Below are 12,585 nucleotides of genomic sequence, written 5' to 3'. Positions count from 1 at the left end.
AACGAATAACATCTTTCTGTCAAACAGTTCCTCCAATATTCCTCATTTAAAAACAATGGATTCATACTTCTGAGAGCTGGGGGTGTCACTGAGAGTCTTCCTTTGGAAATGTCTTTTTACATCTCTTTTGTTCTTTGTGCCCAAAAGCCTGAGTTGTAAGACATTGCTGCTGTATCTGCAATACTCTTACTGTTTGTGACTAGTTGGTTGCAGAGTGATTGCCAGATGGCTGGCAACTGTAAACAGCTGTGAATAAAATTAAGCATCTGGAGTAGGGTTTTTCACCTGTGAGTTTTACATTGCAATCACACACAGAGTGCAGAAAGTAACTGCAGTTGAAATTATTGATAGATCACATTGTGGTGTCTCCTTCAACCTTTAAAATCCACCACCTAGTGTTTGAATTTATAAGCAGGGAAGCAGACTACTTGGAGAAACATCCAAGATGCAACCCATAGGAAACTCAGTTATAGAGGCTGCTTACAAAGCTCAGCTATATCAATAATGGTAAAATTGGGAGACTCAAGAAAGACATGTTTTATTTAAAATGTGAAATGCAAACATGTCCATCCTAAATCCATCCTATACAACTAGGTACTCCTGGGAAGAGAGGTGTTATTTGGGTCTAAAACTGACACATTTCTTGAGGTGCTTGGTTCTTTTTTTTTGCCTAATTAAAGATCTATTGAAATATCTGATGAAGATATTTTACAACATGATGAGATTAAAGCTAATAATATGGTTGATGGTAGTCAAGCACTGGAAGAGGCTACCTCGAGAAACTATGGAATCTCCATCCTTGGAAATTTTCCAAAGCAGATTGGACAGACGCTTGGCTGGATGATTTAGTCAGGGATGATCCTGTCTCAAACAGGCTGGACTAGACAACCTTGCAACACTTCTCTAGCCCTGCCAGGAGTACAGGGAAGCAGCTGGGCACCTGGGCAAAGTGCAAACAGCAACCTACGGTTTGCAATCACAAACATATAGCTGCCAGCAGCAGCTGCTTTTTTTCCCCACACTCCCACCAGGAGCAGTTGTCCCTATTGCTTTTGCCTCATTATTACACTACTGAGCTATTTTCCCTATGGTCCTATGTTATCACAGGCATTAACAACCAGCATTTCCTTACTAGTCATCATGTGGCAGAATATGAATTCTGTATGAATACTGTTTTGTATCCCTCCTATGAGGGAGTAGAGGCCATAGTCCCAATTTAGCCCTAAATTGCCTTGGATGCGATAGAGCTATTTGCGTTAAGATCTTCCCCTTATATAACTGCTATCTGAATCAAGTGTAGAGTCATATGCATAATAAGGTTTCATCATGTTTCAGTCCCATGTACACACTCAAACTGGGTTTTAATTGTGATAGAGCAATACACCCAGTAACCAGGTGGCTCAGTTCAATAATTTTTGTAGGGCATGTGGGACCTTAGTCTCTTATTTCATTCCTTTCAGATGCAGACTAAACAAAAGAGCAAAACAAAATTGAGCTTGTTTATGTGGTCAAGCTCAATTTCACAGAGATGAGGCAGAAACTTTTGTTTATGAACTGAGATGCTGAGGGTATAGCCAAGTCTGTGGGGAAACTTATGGACAGACCCTAAATCTCCTCTGAGGACACTACAGATCTGTCCTATCCCCAGGATCTGGATTAACAATCCATCAAATTTCATTCCCAGTATGGAAGTATTTGCAGGAAAAGGTCTGAATTAGCAAGCAGCATTGCATTTGAAACTACGCTGGAAGGTTACTGCAGCTGAGAAACTGACATTTTCACTTTGGAATATTTGGCAATGATTTGACAACAGCATAGTTAATAACATACCCCATGCTGCTCTTATATTTCCAAATTAATGTGTGATATCTCTAGTCAAATGGCATCTCATCAGATAAACATCTGAGCTAGCTACGCTCATTCTAAAGTGCTTCTCTGATGGTGGAGTGAGCATTTGGTTTAGCAATAAGCAATTTGCTTATTGGGACCCGTTAGACTACCTCTGCTTCTCATGTGTGCAACTTCAGCTGTTTGCCTAACGAACAAAAGGAATTATTTGTTCTTGATCACCTCTCAGACTGATATAATGTAGAAAAGCACAGCCCCACGGGATATAATTTGGTGGGTTCTATGGCCAAATATAATTCTTTTCCCCCAGTTCTCTGGTCTGACTGAAATGTCTTTTGGCAATTGCAGTTCAGTCCCTAGAGGGCCCTACAGGATAAACAGTCCACATCAAAAAGCTACCGCATGCATGTATTTGACAAGATAGCTTCTATTTGGAGAGTGCTCACAGTAAGTAGCATAGAAGCTATATTACCTTCTATTCCTTTTGAGTGAGAAGCAAATCAATTTAGGGCAAGTGACCCCTCCAGAATACATCCACTGGAAGTTATTAAAGGTTGTGTGAGCTTAGAGTTACTGTACCCTACATATAGGTAGAGCATACTGTACTAATATAGTATATTACCTTCCCATATGATTATAAACAACTCTATTAAAAATCCATGCTATTTTTGTAATTCCTACTGAAAACCTTCAAATGAGATGTTCATGTCATATTTTCAAGTAATCATTGTTTTGAAAGTCTTTAACTTTTCCCTTATTTTTAAAAAGAGAAAACCAGTAGCAGTTTAACTGTTTCAAATGTTTTTTCTTCAATTAAGCCACTATAATAAAAAAAAATCCTAAGTCATTAAAAAAACCAAAAGCAGTAAACAGCAGAAAATTTTGTATGTGGTCTGAAATTGCTATTAAGGGTGGATCATAACTTCTTATTGTCCTCAAGCAGAGCCAAATTTTATATATGGTCCCTGTGGTAGTGGATTTGGTTGGCGTTCTGGCCTGCTCATCTAGGAAAACAGACAGAGACCAGAAGTGCTGATACTGCTTATTTCAGTTACATGTTCTGAGATAAGGAATCCTGCATGCCTTGTTTTGTCTTAATATATTACCCTGTGCAGGGATGTTTTCTTTAAGTAAACTGCCTGTATGTCTGTGTGTGATTTACTATTGTTTTGTTTCTCCAAGGTCATATTTTTTCTCTTTCCCTGGCTTAAGTATAAATATGCTTGTAAACTTATAGAGTTTGAGAAATCCTTTAAAACAGACAAGTGGGTGATTCCCCTTGCTGTATGGAATTCGCCCTGTGATCACAGTATAGTCCTAAATAAAGAAAAGCTGGCTCTGTCAGTTCTGATTCAACCACAACGCAAGTTTGATTTCTTCCACATCCCTAAATGTATAACTGGTTAATAACCCTGTTGTGAAGATGAAAGCGTAATGCCACATTAACTTACTACACCGCAAAGCTTCTTGTCATAAAGTATATTTTAATAGCCAAGCCTTAAATATATGAAAAACCACTCAGATATGTCTAATAAGTTTTTATTTCCAAACAGAGTTTGCAAAAATATTCCATTACAGAACTTGTAACAGGTGCAGTGTCCTAAGTATGCATCAGAACAATGAAACCATGCATCCTTTTACATTAAATCAGTAGGCACTTAAAAACATAAAACAAAATATAAATTAAATAAGCTAATCAATATCTCAATAATACATCTTCATCTGGGTTTTCTGCAATAAAAACACAGAAAATGCATTGCAATAAAAATACAGTGGCACTGCATGCCTCCTAAATCCTGCAAAGACGTTTATACAGTTTACTGTGCACATCCTAAACACAGGTGGGAGCAGACAATATCAAGTTTATATTTGAAAGCATAAACAGATTTAGTGAATGTAGATTTTTAAAGAGACCTTTTTAAAATAACAGTTGCAGAGCTTACACTATCAGCATTATTTGGTGTTATGTTCATGGAATGCAGTTATAACAGCTCAAAAATGTGCCATAACTGCTATGTTATTCACCTACAAAGGAAACAGAATAAAAATGAATTTAAATAATACTCATTTCTAGAATCTCCCTATTTTATTTACTGCACTTGACTTGAATCAATCCATCAAATAAACTAACATGAAAATAGAAATGGTCCGTAAAATCCTGCTAACTCCTTGACCTGCCCCAGTTGAGGTGATTGGCATCTGTCATTTTTTTTGCAACTGTCTGTGGGCATAATTAATATCACCAATATGCCTAGCTACCTGAAATGTACAATCAGTTAGCTGGCTTTCAAAAGAACAGATCCTGCAACTTGATCTCCCCCCCAGATTCACTTCTGTCCCTGCACCTAAATGATTCAGTTTAAAAAGTGCTTTAAGAAAAGACGGGGGTATTTTTAAGAAACTCACCCATAATTTAGTGAAAGAGCTGAGAAGCCTGGCAGGCTGCTTCCTTACAGCCTTGCTGTGAGGAATCTGTCCCTGTTAGGCACTGAAGAAAAAGGATAAAAAGCCAGCAATCTTGTATTTAAGGAGAATATCCTTCCATAGTCATCAGTACTACTCATTCCTATGTCTTTTCTTCAGGATTCTATGAAATAATAGTTAGATTATTAAATACTTTCATCACTTCAAAAAATAGTTCTCTCCCTCACTGCAGAAAAACACCATTACCTTCCTCCAACATAAAGCATACTCAGCATATCTGCCATCACGCTGCCAAAGCTGCATAACATTTCCACACTGGAAGAAAGAGTTACCTATTACTTGACACCACAGTGAGGAATCTGTTCCTGTTGGGACTTAACTGAACCACCAGACTACAAACCAGAAGCTCTAACATTTAAGCCAAAGAAACAGAGTTGTACTGTATTAATCTTTGCCAACACATGTCACATGGTAGCATCTTAGAATAGGAAATAGCTATGAGCTGTGTCATTTCTAGTAGCAAATGTTGACTTCATAAAAGGAGACCAGTCAGTACAGTAAGAGCCTTCCTTGACAGACCTGAAAATGAAAGAGACTGTCCCGCAATCTACAGCTGAAGCATTGTAAATTCAAGTGTTACCTGACCATGATCTCCTCAAGCTAAGAGCTGTCAACTTCAGACTTAAGGAGACTACTGCACAAGAATATAATGATGTGAAGCAAGCATATGCCAGCAATCAGAGTCCTTAAAACAAAAGGAAGTTGATTTGGAAGGATGGATACATCCTGCATGTCCTGCAGACACTTATGCATGAGGGTAACCATATTCAAGTAAAGTCCCACTGAGCTCATGTTTACAACTGCACTCATGGGTTTCATGTTAATATTAGTGATAGAGCAGTGAGAGATCATCAAGTCAAAAACTGCTTTTAAAGAGTTGTATAAATGTTAAGTGCTACAGAAGACCAGACCCTGCTAGAATTCTCTTTACAGGGAGTTCAGCAGAGGGACAAGACCTAAATGACAGTAATACCAGGCACGTGTACACATCCTTAATGGGTGCATAGGCCTTTTCCCTTCTTAAGAGATTAAAACATTTTTAGGACCAGAAGCAACTGCTAGAGCACCTAGTGAGACCTCTGTACCAAGGCTACAGAATTTCAATGTGACTGAATCATATAATTATTTCAAGCTTATTGTATAAACAGAAGGAGATGAGCATGTCAGGTAGTACTTAGCTTGGAGAAATATGATTAAATCCTCTGAACATTTTAGGGATGCTTATTTATGGATCTAGTTTGAGATCCTGGGGTTGAAGAGGCCTACTGAATAAGCTGTTTTGTAGTTGCATATTCTATGCTGCCTGAAACAATGTACTGTTGCTGAACTGTGACATATACTTAAAACCAATGTTTCTATTCATAGTTGTCATTTCTGGACCTACTGATGGTGGGCAGTTTGCTTAACAAGATACCTAGGTTGGCATAAGCATGCCCTCTCCAAGTTTATAACCAAGCAATATCAGATTTGTTCTGATACTGGTTTGACAATCATACAAAATAACTGGCGGATACGAAATTGAAATATATAACAGTTAAATACTGAGTGGAAGTTGGAAGTGATAAGCTTCTTTTAGCACTGGGAAACAAACCATTAAATGCAGAAAAACAAAAAGACAAAAGCAGTCAGGAAGGATTTAAACTAATGATACTGTAAGTCAGTCATTAGCAAGGGCATCGTCAGCCTTCGCCTCCGAGGCACACTTTGGGATTGTTAGCATGCTCCTAATAATATTTTTATTTTCAGAAATCTAATATGCTTACTCTGCCAAAGTGGCAAATGAAAGGTGTCATAGATGTATCCCTGCTCAAAACACTGGCATCTGATGGTCTTTGTCACTGTCCTGGGCATGCACTGTCATGACATCCATATCACTACAGCTATGACCAGTGCAGATGACTGCTGGGTGGATCATCATTTGATACGTTCCACCGTGTTCATTTGTATCACCCCAAAATGATGTAAACAAAAGAAGCAATCAAAGAGGTTCAATACTGAGTGCTTTAAAGAGCGTGCTAAGAGTGATCATCTCTAGCAGTGCTTCAGTGAGAAACTCTGACCTCCCTGATGATCTTAACACTACTGATCTGCATGGGGGTGTTCCCTGTTAATTAAGGGCCAGCCTGCACTCTTGCAGCTGTGGCTCCATGCAGTCAGCTTAGCTTATGTCTTCTTAAAGGGACAGGAGCCTCCTGCCACCCCACTGTAATTTCCTCTCCTCCCTTTCCATTATAACTGAGTAACAGGATTTGGGTCTCTTGTTATACCTCCAGCTCAACTGGGAGGACAGAAGAATGAATGCTGGCATTCTGGCTCAAGCCCACACCACCAGCACTGAAGCCAGGTTTACGTTCTACCAGGTCCATTGGATGAGTTGTGTCGTAATGGTGCCTGGCAATAGGTTCTCAACTCGCAATGGTCACCACTCCAGAGGTGGGCAAAAGAAGAGACTCAAGAAGGCCAATTAGAAGGCCAAGCTGAAGAAATACAATGTTGACTTCAATACCTGGGACACTCGAGCACTGAATTGTCCCCTAACTTCTTCTGGAAGACTCCTTGTATCCAGGGAGTCTAGCCACCACCATAAACTCCGCTTTCTCCCTTAACATACTATAGCATTTGAAAACCAACAGACATAAAAATGATTGCTGCAAATATTATGTAACAATAAGTGCCAGGCCATTTTAACCTCCATTTCAGAGTATCTAATCAAAACTGCTTTTAGCTTAGACTTGTGAAAGTGTTATAAACATTTCACAGCCCAAATGCAAAATGTATTTATTCACTACTAACCAAGTGGTGATGAAACAATATTTTGCTCAGCTATTCACTACAGTGACTGCAATTTTTAAGTCTGAGTCAGCTAACTGGACTTAATTACATATAAGCCTGAATAGTAGTTTCCACAAAATGTATTGTATACAAGTTAATGTGAAGAAACAGGCACAAAGTATGTTGCAAAAGGGCAAAGTAAAATTAGTACATGACCTGTCTTATTATAAATTAGAAGCTAATACAAAAAAAATCAATTCACACATTAACTTTGGGGCTGAGCGTATTAAAAAAATTAAAATAGGTCATTAAAGTAAGACCTATGCTACATATTTATCCTATTGAGAATTAGAGATTTGTAGTTTATGTGCGACCAATTGGGGACAATCCAATTGTATACTCTTCATGACTAGGGACATACATTACACATAAACTGGTTTAAGTGATCAGAAACTGGTTTAAACTTGTAACAGGAGAGATGTTTAGTGCACATAAACCAGTCTGAAAATGGCTGAAACTGGTCTGAGATAAACCTGTTTGAAAGTTGTATCAGACTTAAGTGATTTGGGTCAAACCAGTTTATGCAGTGTCTATAACCAGACCACTTGCTGATTTAAGATAACCCAGACTCCCCCAGCAACCCAGCGTACTCTTCACTGTGCACAGGTGTTAGTGATACAGGGGCAAAGGACAACACTAGAGGAGTGATTCTGATTATGTTCAGTGGAGATCCCCAGATGTCCTAACACTTATATTGGCTAACTAGAAGTCAGACAGCTGGAGGAAAAAAATTAAGAGGATGACAGATTGTGCAGTGGGTTTTCTTGGCTGACATGCTTACCCTGCAGGTCTGTCTGAGGGAGCTGTTCATACAATGCATTCATCTTTATTTCCATTAGTAGTTATGAAGACCGAGAGTGAATTATGGGTTTTGTAAACATCTCTCCCAGGCTGAGCTCCAACAGATGCAGTCAAGCAGGAAATGCAGCATAAAAGGAGTTTTATATGTTGGAGTGGGGATGTGGAAAAGATAGAAACATGTTCACTAGGGCCCTTCCCGCTCAAAAGCACTCTGAAGGAATGTGTTGTGGTTCAGAAAGACAACAGATGTGGGGTCTGTGTGGAAGGTGGGGTCAGAGAGAGGCGCTACATGGCCTACTCTTATCCAGGATCACCCCTATGCATTTCAAAGGCATAAGCTGAGGATCCTGACTAAACACAGGTGATGTGTGTGTGTATTTGTCTGTGTGATGTTCATGAGAATCTAGAATCCAGTGTTATGGGTTACAAGAAGGTTAAGTTCTCTGTTTCACACCTGGCTTCACTGTTTTTGGATATAGGCTTGTAATAAACATAGGAATCACACAATTCTGTTTCAGTAGCCTCATTGAAGCTTATAGGCCATTCACATATTTGTGGGTGGCAGATTAGGGCCCTAAAGGAATCTTTTTTGATAGAATTTTGCAACAAATTGACCGTTCTGCTGAGAAACAGGTAGGATTCTCATGGACAGAAAGGATGAGGCTTGCATGTTTATTGAACCTGATCCTTCCATCATCCCCACTGAGATTAATAATAGTTCCGAATGTGGCTTGACCAGCAGGACTAGAACCACAACGATTAATGAATATTCTAAGGGGAAATATTTTATTATAATTAAAACAGCTCCTATGATCAGAATGAAAAATATCTGAACAGTGTGGACATATGCTTTAAAAAAGATATTTCAAAAGAGCATTTTTATGTTCAATGCATTTAAACAGTCTTTCCCCAATACTCTGTTATCAGCTGTGCTCAGTGAATGGAATAGCTACTGTTCTTTAGTCTAATGTATAGTGTAGAATTAGCGTTACATGGTGGAAATAAATTACAGGAAACAAAACACCCAATACTGACCTACGTTAACAAAATAAGGGAAAAATATCTCTTTGATTTGATCATTAAACACTCCCCAAGGGGTCACTGAGACTCTGCTGGTAACAGAAACTGGTTATTACATTTCTCTTTTCTGAACTGAAACTTGTGAATATGCAGCCTTCCTGTAAATCAAACAGGTAGAAACAAGGGCCCAGCCCAACTCCTGTTAATGTCAACAGGCTTTGTTACTCCTTTTCTGGCTCCTACTTTTTTATTTATTAGCAGATTGGGACTGTGTAATGGCCACAAGGAAAGAATTCCTTAAGCAAAGGATCTACATAAGATGAGCTAAGTAACCATCCACACTCCACTCCACTGCAGTGCATGGACCAGGGGATGGAGCCAGACACAGGAGGAGCTTTTGTGGTGATATTAGTAGAATCCCCCAGATGTCCTACTGTATTATGTTTTAGGCCAGATACTGGACATCAGTCACCAGAAAAATAAATGTAGAGATATGTGAGAGTGGGCAATTGGTTTTTTGGGTGTGTCAAGTCAGTGTCATCTACAGTCAGAGATGCAGATTGGGGCAAAGGAGGAACATGGGCAAACAAGGAATGCCCACAGAGCTATACCCTGCTAAGATGCTGGGAGATATAGCATGGAAACTAACCCATTGTTCTCGCAAGGAGTTGAACTGGACCCTGAACAAACAAATAATGTTTTTAAAAAAAATCTCTGATCTTTGACCTTGCAAACACTTATATACACACACAACCTTATGCAGCTGAGCAGTCTCAATCCTTGGGACTACCCATAGTGTAGAAATCAAACTAATTCAAAATTAACACACTATTTCAGTACAACTATGAAACTAGTAAAACTACCTCACTTCCTTAATGTGCTACAAAAGTGCTGTTTCCTCATGCAGGTAAGTGCTAAATGTTTGCAAGGTCAAACCCTTAGAAAAAGTCCATTGCTGAGGACAGCACATGCAACTAAATCCAACATTTTTTTCAATTTCATGTGAAAATAGCAATCTTTATGTCAAAATATCTCAACATTATAACAAATTAACAAACAAAACAGTATGACTGTCACATACTGCTGTCACTCTGAGATTGTGCTTTAACTTGAACCAATAATCAAGGGTTTTGAAAATGTTCTCAAATAATTTTATCTACATAAAATGTGATTGAAAATTGAAAAATGTAACAATCGCCATGTCAAAAAATCATTTCCTTTCCCCTTAAATGTAAAATATTTCTGAATTATTCTAGTGCAGTTTAAGGCTCACAAAACAACATCAGATCAAATCCAACATCAAACTGCTGAGATCTACACAAATTCTCTCCTTAGGAATCATCTCCTGAAATTAAAACAATAAAATGTGTTACCACTGATTCTTGTGTATGATAATCGAACACCATATGTATTTAGAATAAGCCATTTTTAGGTATAATAATTTAACCTGTATTTATGTGTTCTGCTTCTCACATATGTGTTCAGCTGTATTTCAGAATGAACTCTCTTCCACACATTTGTTACACAGTATCATAGGCTCATAGACTTCTTAGGAGTGAAATGGACTGATAATGAGTTATGTAATTCAAACATCTACTCCTTTTATGGTAAGATACTTACTAGAATGTCTAGTAATTGGTATGTCTGACAGGATTGCCTAAACTACAGCTTGCCATCTCACCCAGATATTACAAATCAGATATGAATCAAGCAGCATCAGCCTGATCAATATTTGGATGGTATACATCCACTGATACTCAAAAATAAGTGTGTTCCTATATGAAATATTTTAACATGTTTCTCCAAGAGGACTTAAATGTCTAGCAAGCATTTCACTTCTACTGCAGGTTTGTTCCATCCCTATGCCAATCTTGATTACAAGAAAATCCACTGTAAATACAATTTTGTTTCAGTTTACAAATCTGAAATACTGGGAGGCTTCCTAACTAGATAAAAGCCACTTCTCTTCCTGTGGTTTGTTATTTCCAGTATATCGCTGAGTTAGGATAACACTTGTGCATGTTTTATCTTAGATCCTGGATCTAGTTCCATTCAGTTCAACAGGATTGCTCATAAGCCAAAAGTTGAATTGTTATGTTAGTTGGGGACCCATATCAAGAAGGCAGTTCTGTCAAAATTGTTCACATCTATTTATTGTAAGCCAGGTCCATAGGAAGTAAAGAACACATATGGGCCTGAATGATGGGAGCCCAAGGTTGTTCCAATTTTTAGGCTGTGGTCTCATTATGGACAAGTCTGTACTCCATACCGTTTGCAGCTCGAGCAAGCTTGTCCTAGAGCATGGGAGTCCTAGGAGACTACAAATCCTATGTCTGTACACCACCAGTATAAGCAACAGAGCCCCAGTTGCTGGCAGCTTTCATTATGAGCTAACGCAGCAACTGTATTAGCAGTTGTTTGGTGTAGTTTCATGTTCTCTGGCATGAACCCACCAATAGAGGGGGACAAGGAGTCACACACTGAGCACTTCTGAAAATCTTGCCCTGTTTGCAAGCACCTGCTTTTGGGTTAGGTATGTAACTTTTAGCACCCTAGGTTACAACAGATAAGATTGCAAATCTTATGCTCCTTCAAGTCAGATCAAACCATACATTTCAACAGCAATAACTGCTAAAATTGAAAGCCTCTAGAGAAGTTGCTACAGTCTTTTCAGGCTTGTCTGGAAAATTATACGGCTTTGTGTCTTTCTGTCAAAAATAGCTGTCTTTGAACCATCTAACAGGAGTTGAAAAGCACAGGCCCATTTTCTTCTGTATACAATCCCCACAGACCTGAATACCAAACTGAGGCTCAGCCAAAGGCATATTCAGTACTAAACTTCCAGCTGGCCCAACCTATTTCCACACAGGCTATACTTGCATCCCCTATGCCCATTGTCTGCCTCTTTGACTAGCACTAAGGTCTATTGTTCTGATCAACCCCATCTCCTTCCCCTGCCCCCCCTCAAACTGGCAGCCCAGCTGTACTGCTCTGTTTGGTTATTTGTCTTCCCTTCTAACTCTGCAGTGGCTCAGTCCTCCTTAGCCTCTGTCAACCCACCCCTCTGAGCTGCAGCTTAAAGCTGCTGTGCCAGTTGTCACTCCAGCCTGCCTGCAGCCTCCCTGCTGTCTCTTTCCAGCAGGCAGACAGTATTTTCAGTGAAACAAGGCTTCTGGCCAACAGGGCTTTTGCCAGTCTCATTAATTTATAATTTTACAATTTTTCTTTAAACAGATTCTTCCTCCTGATATTTTTAAATATGAAAATGGGCCATGATTCCCCTTGAGCTTATATTTATTGGAAGTCAAAAGAAGTTATTCTTCTGCTTTATTTAGCACTCACCTGGAGTAGTGTGTCCAGCTCTGGGACACATGCTTCAAAAAGGATTGAAAAAAACATGAAAAATTCCAACAGAAAAAAATAGAGCCAAGGAAAGCATAACTGATGAGGAAAGGCTGAAAGAACTAGGGTTATTTAGTCTGGAGAAGAGAAGACTAAGAGGGGATTTGGTAATAGTCTTCAAGTACCTGAAGGGTGATTATAGAGAGGTCTTATGCCTGTGGCCATAGGAGACAGGACTACAAGAAATGGCCTTAAGCT

The 12,585-nt window shown here is 39.0% G+C and overlaps 1 protein-coding gene across 1 annotated transcript in view; it reads right to left on the bottom strand.

Annotated features, from left to right (window-relative positions):
* Positions 1-3,374: 3,374 nt before the first annotated feature.
* ST8SIA6 (ST8 alpha-N-acetyl-neuraminide alpha-2,8-sialyltransferase 6) overlaps positions 3,375-12,585 on the bottom strand; it is a 105,576-nt gene continuing 96,365 nt past the window's right edge. The window contains exon 9 of the mRNA XM_019508339.1: positions 3,375-4,435. The gene's annotated coding sequence lies outside the window, so the exon portion shown is untranslated. The remainder of the gene's footprint in view (positions 4,436-12,585) is intronic.

Source organism: Gavialis gangeticus, unplaced genomic scaffold (genome assembly GCF_001723915.1).
Source record: "Gavialis gangeticus isolate Ggan-Ray unplaced genomic scaffold, GavGan_comp1, whole genome shotgun sequence".
Classification (NCBI taxonomy): domain Eukaryota; kingdom Metazoa; phylum Chordata; order Crocodylia; family Gavialidae; genus Gavialis; species Gavialis gangeticus.
This window is presented reverse-complemented; position numbering and strand designations above follow the sequence as displayed.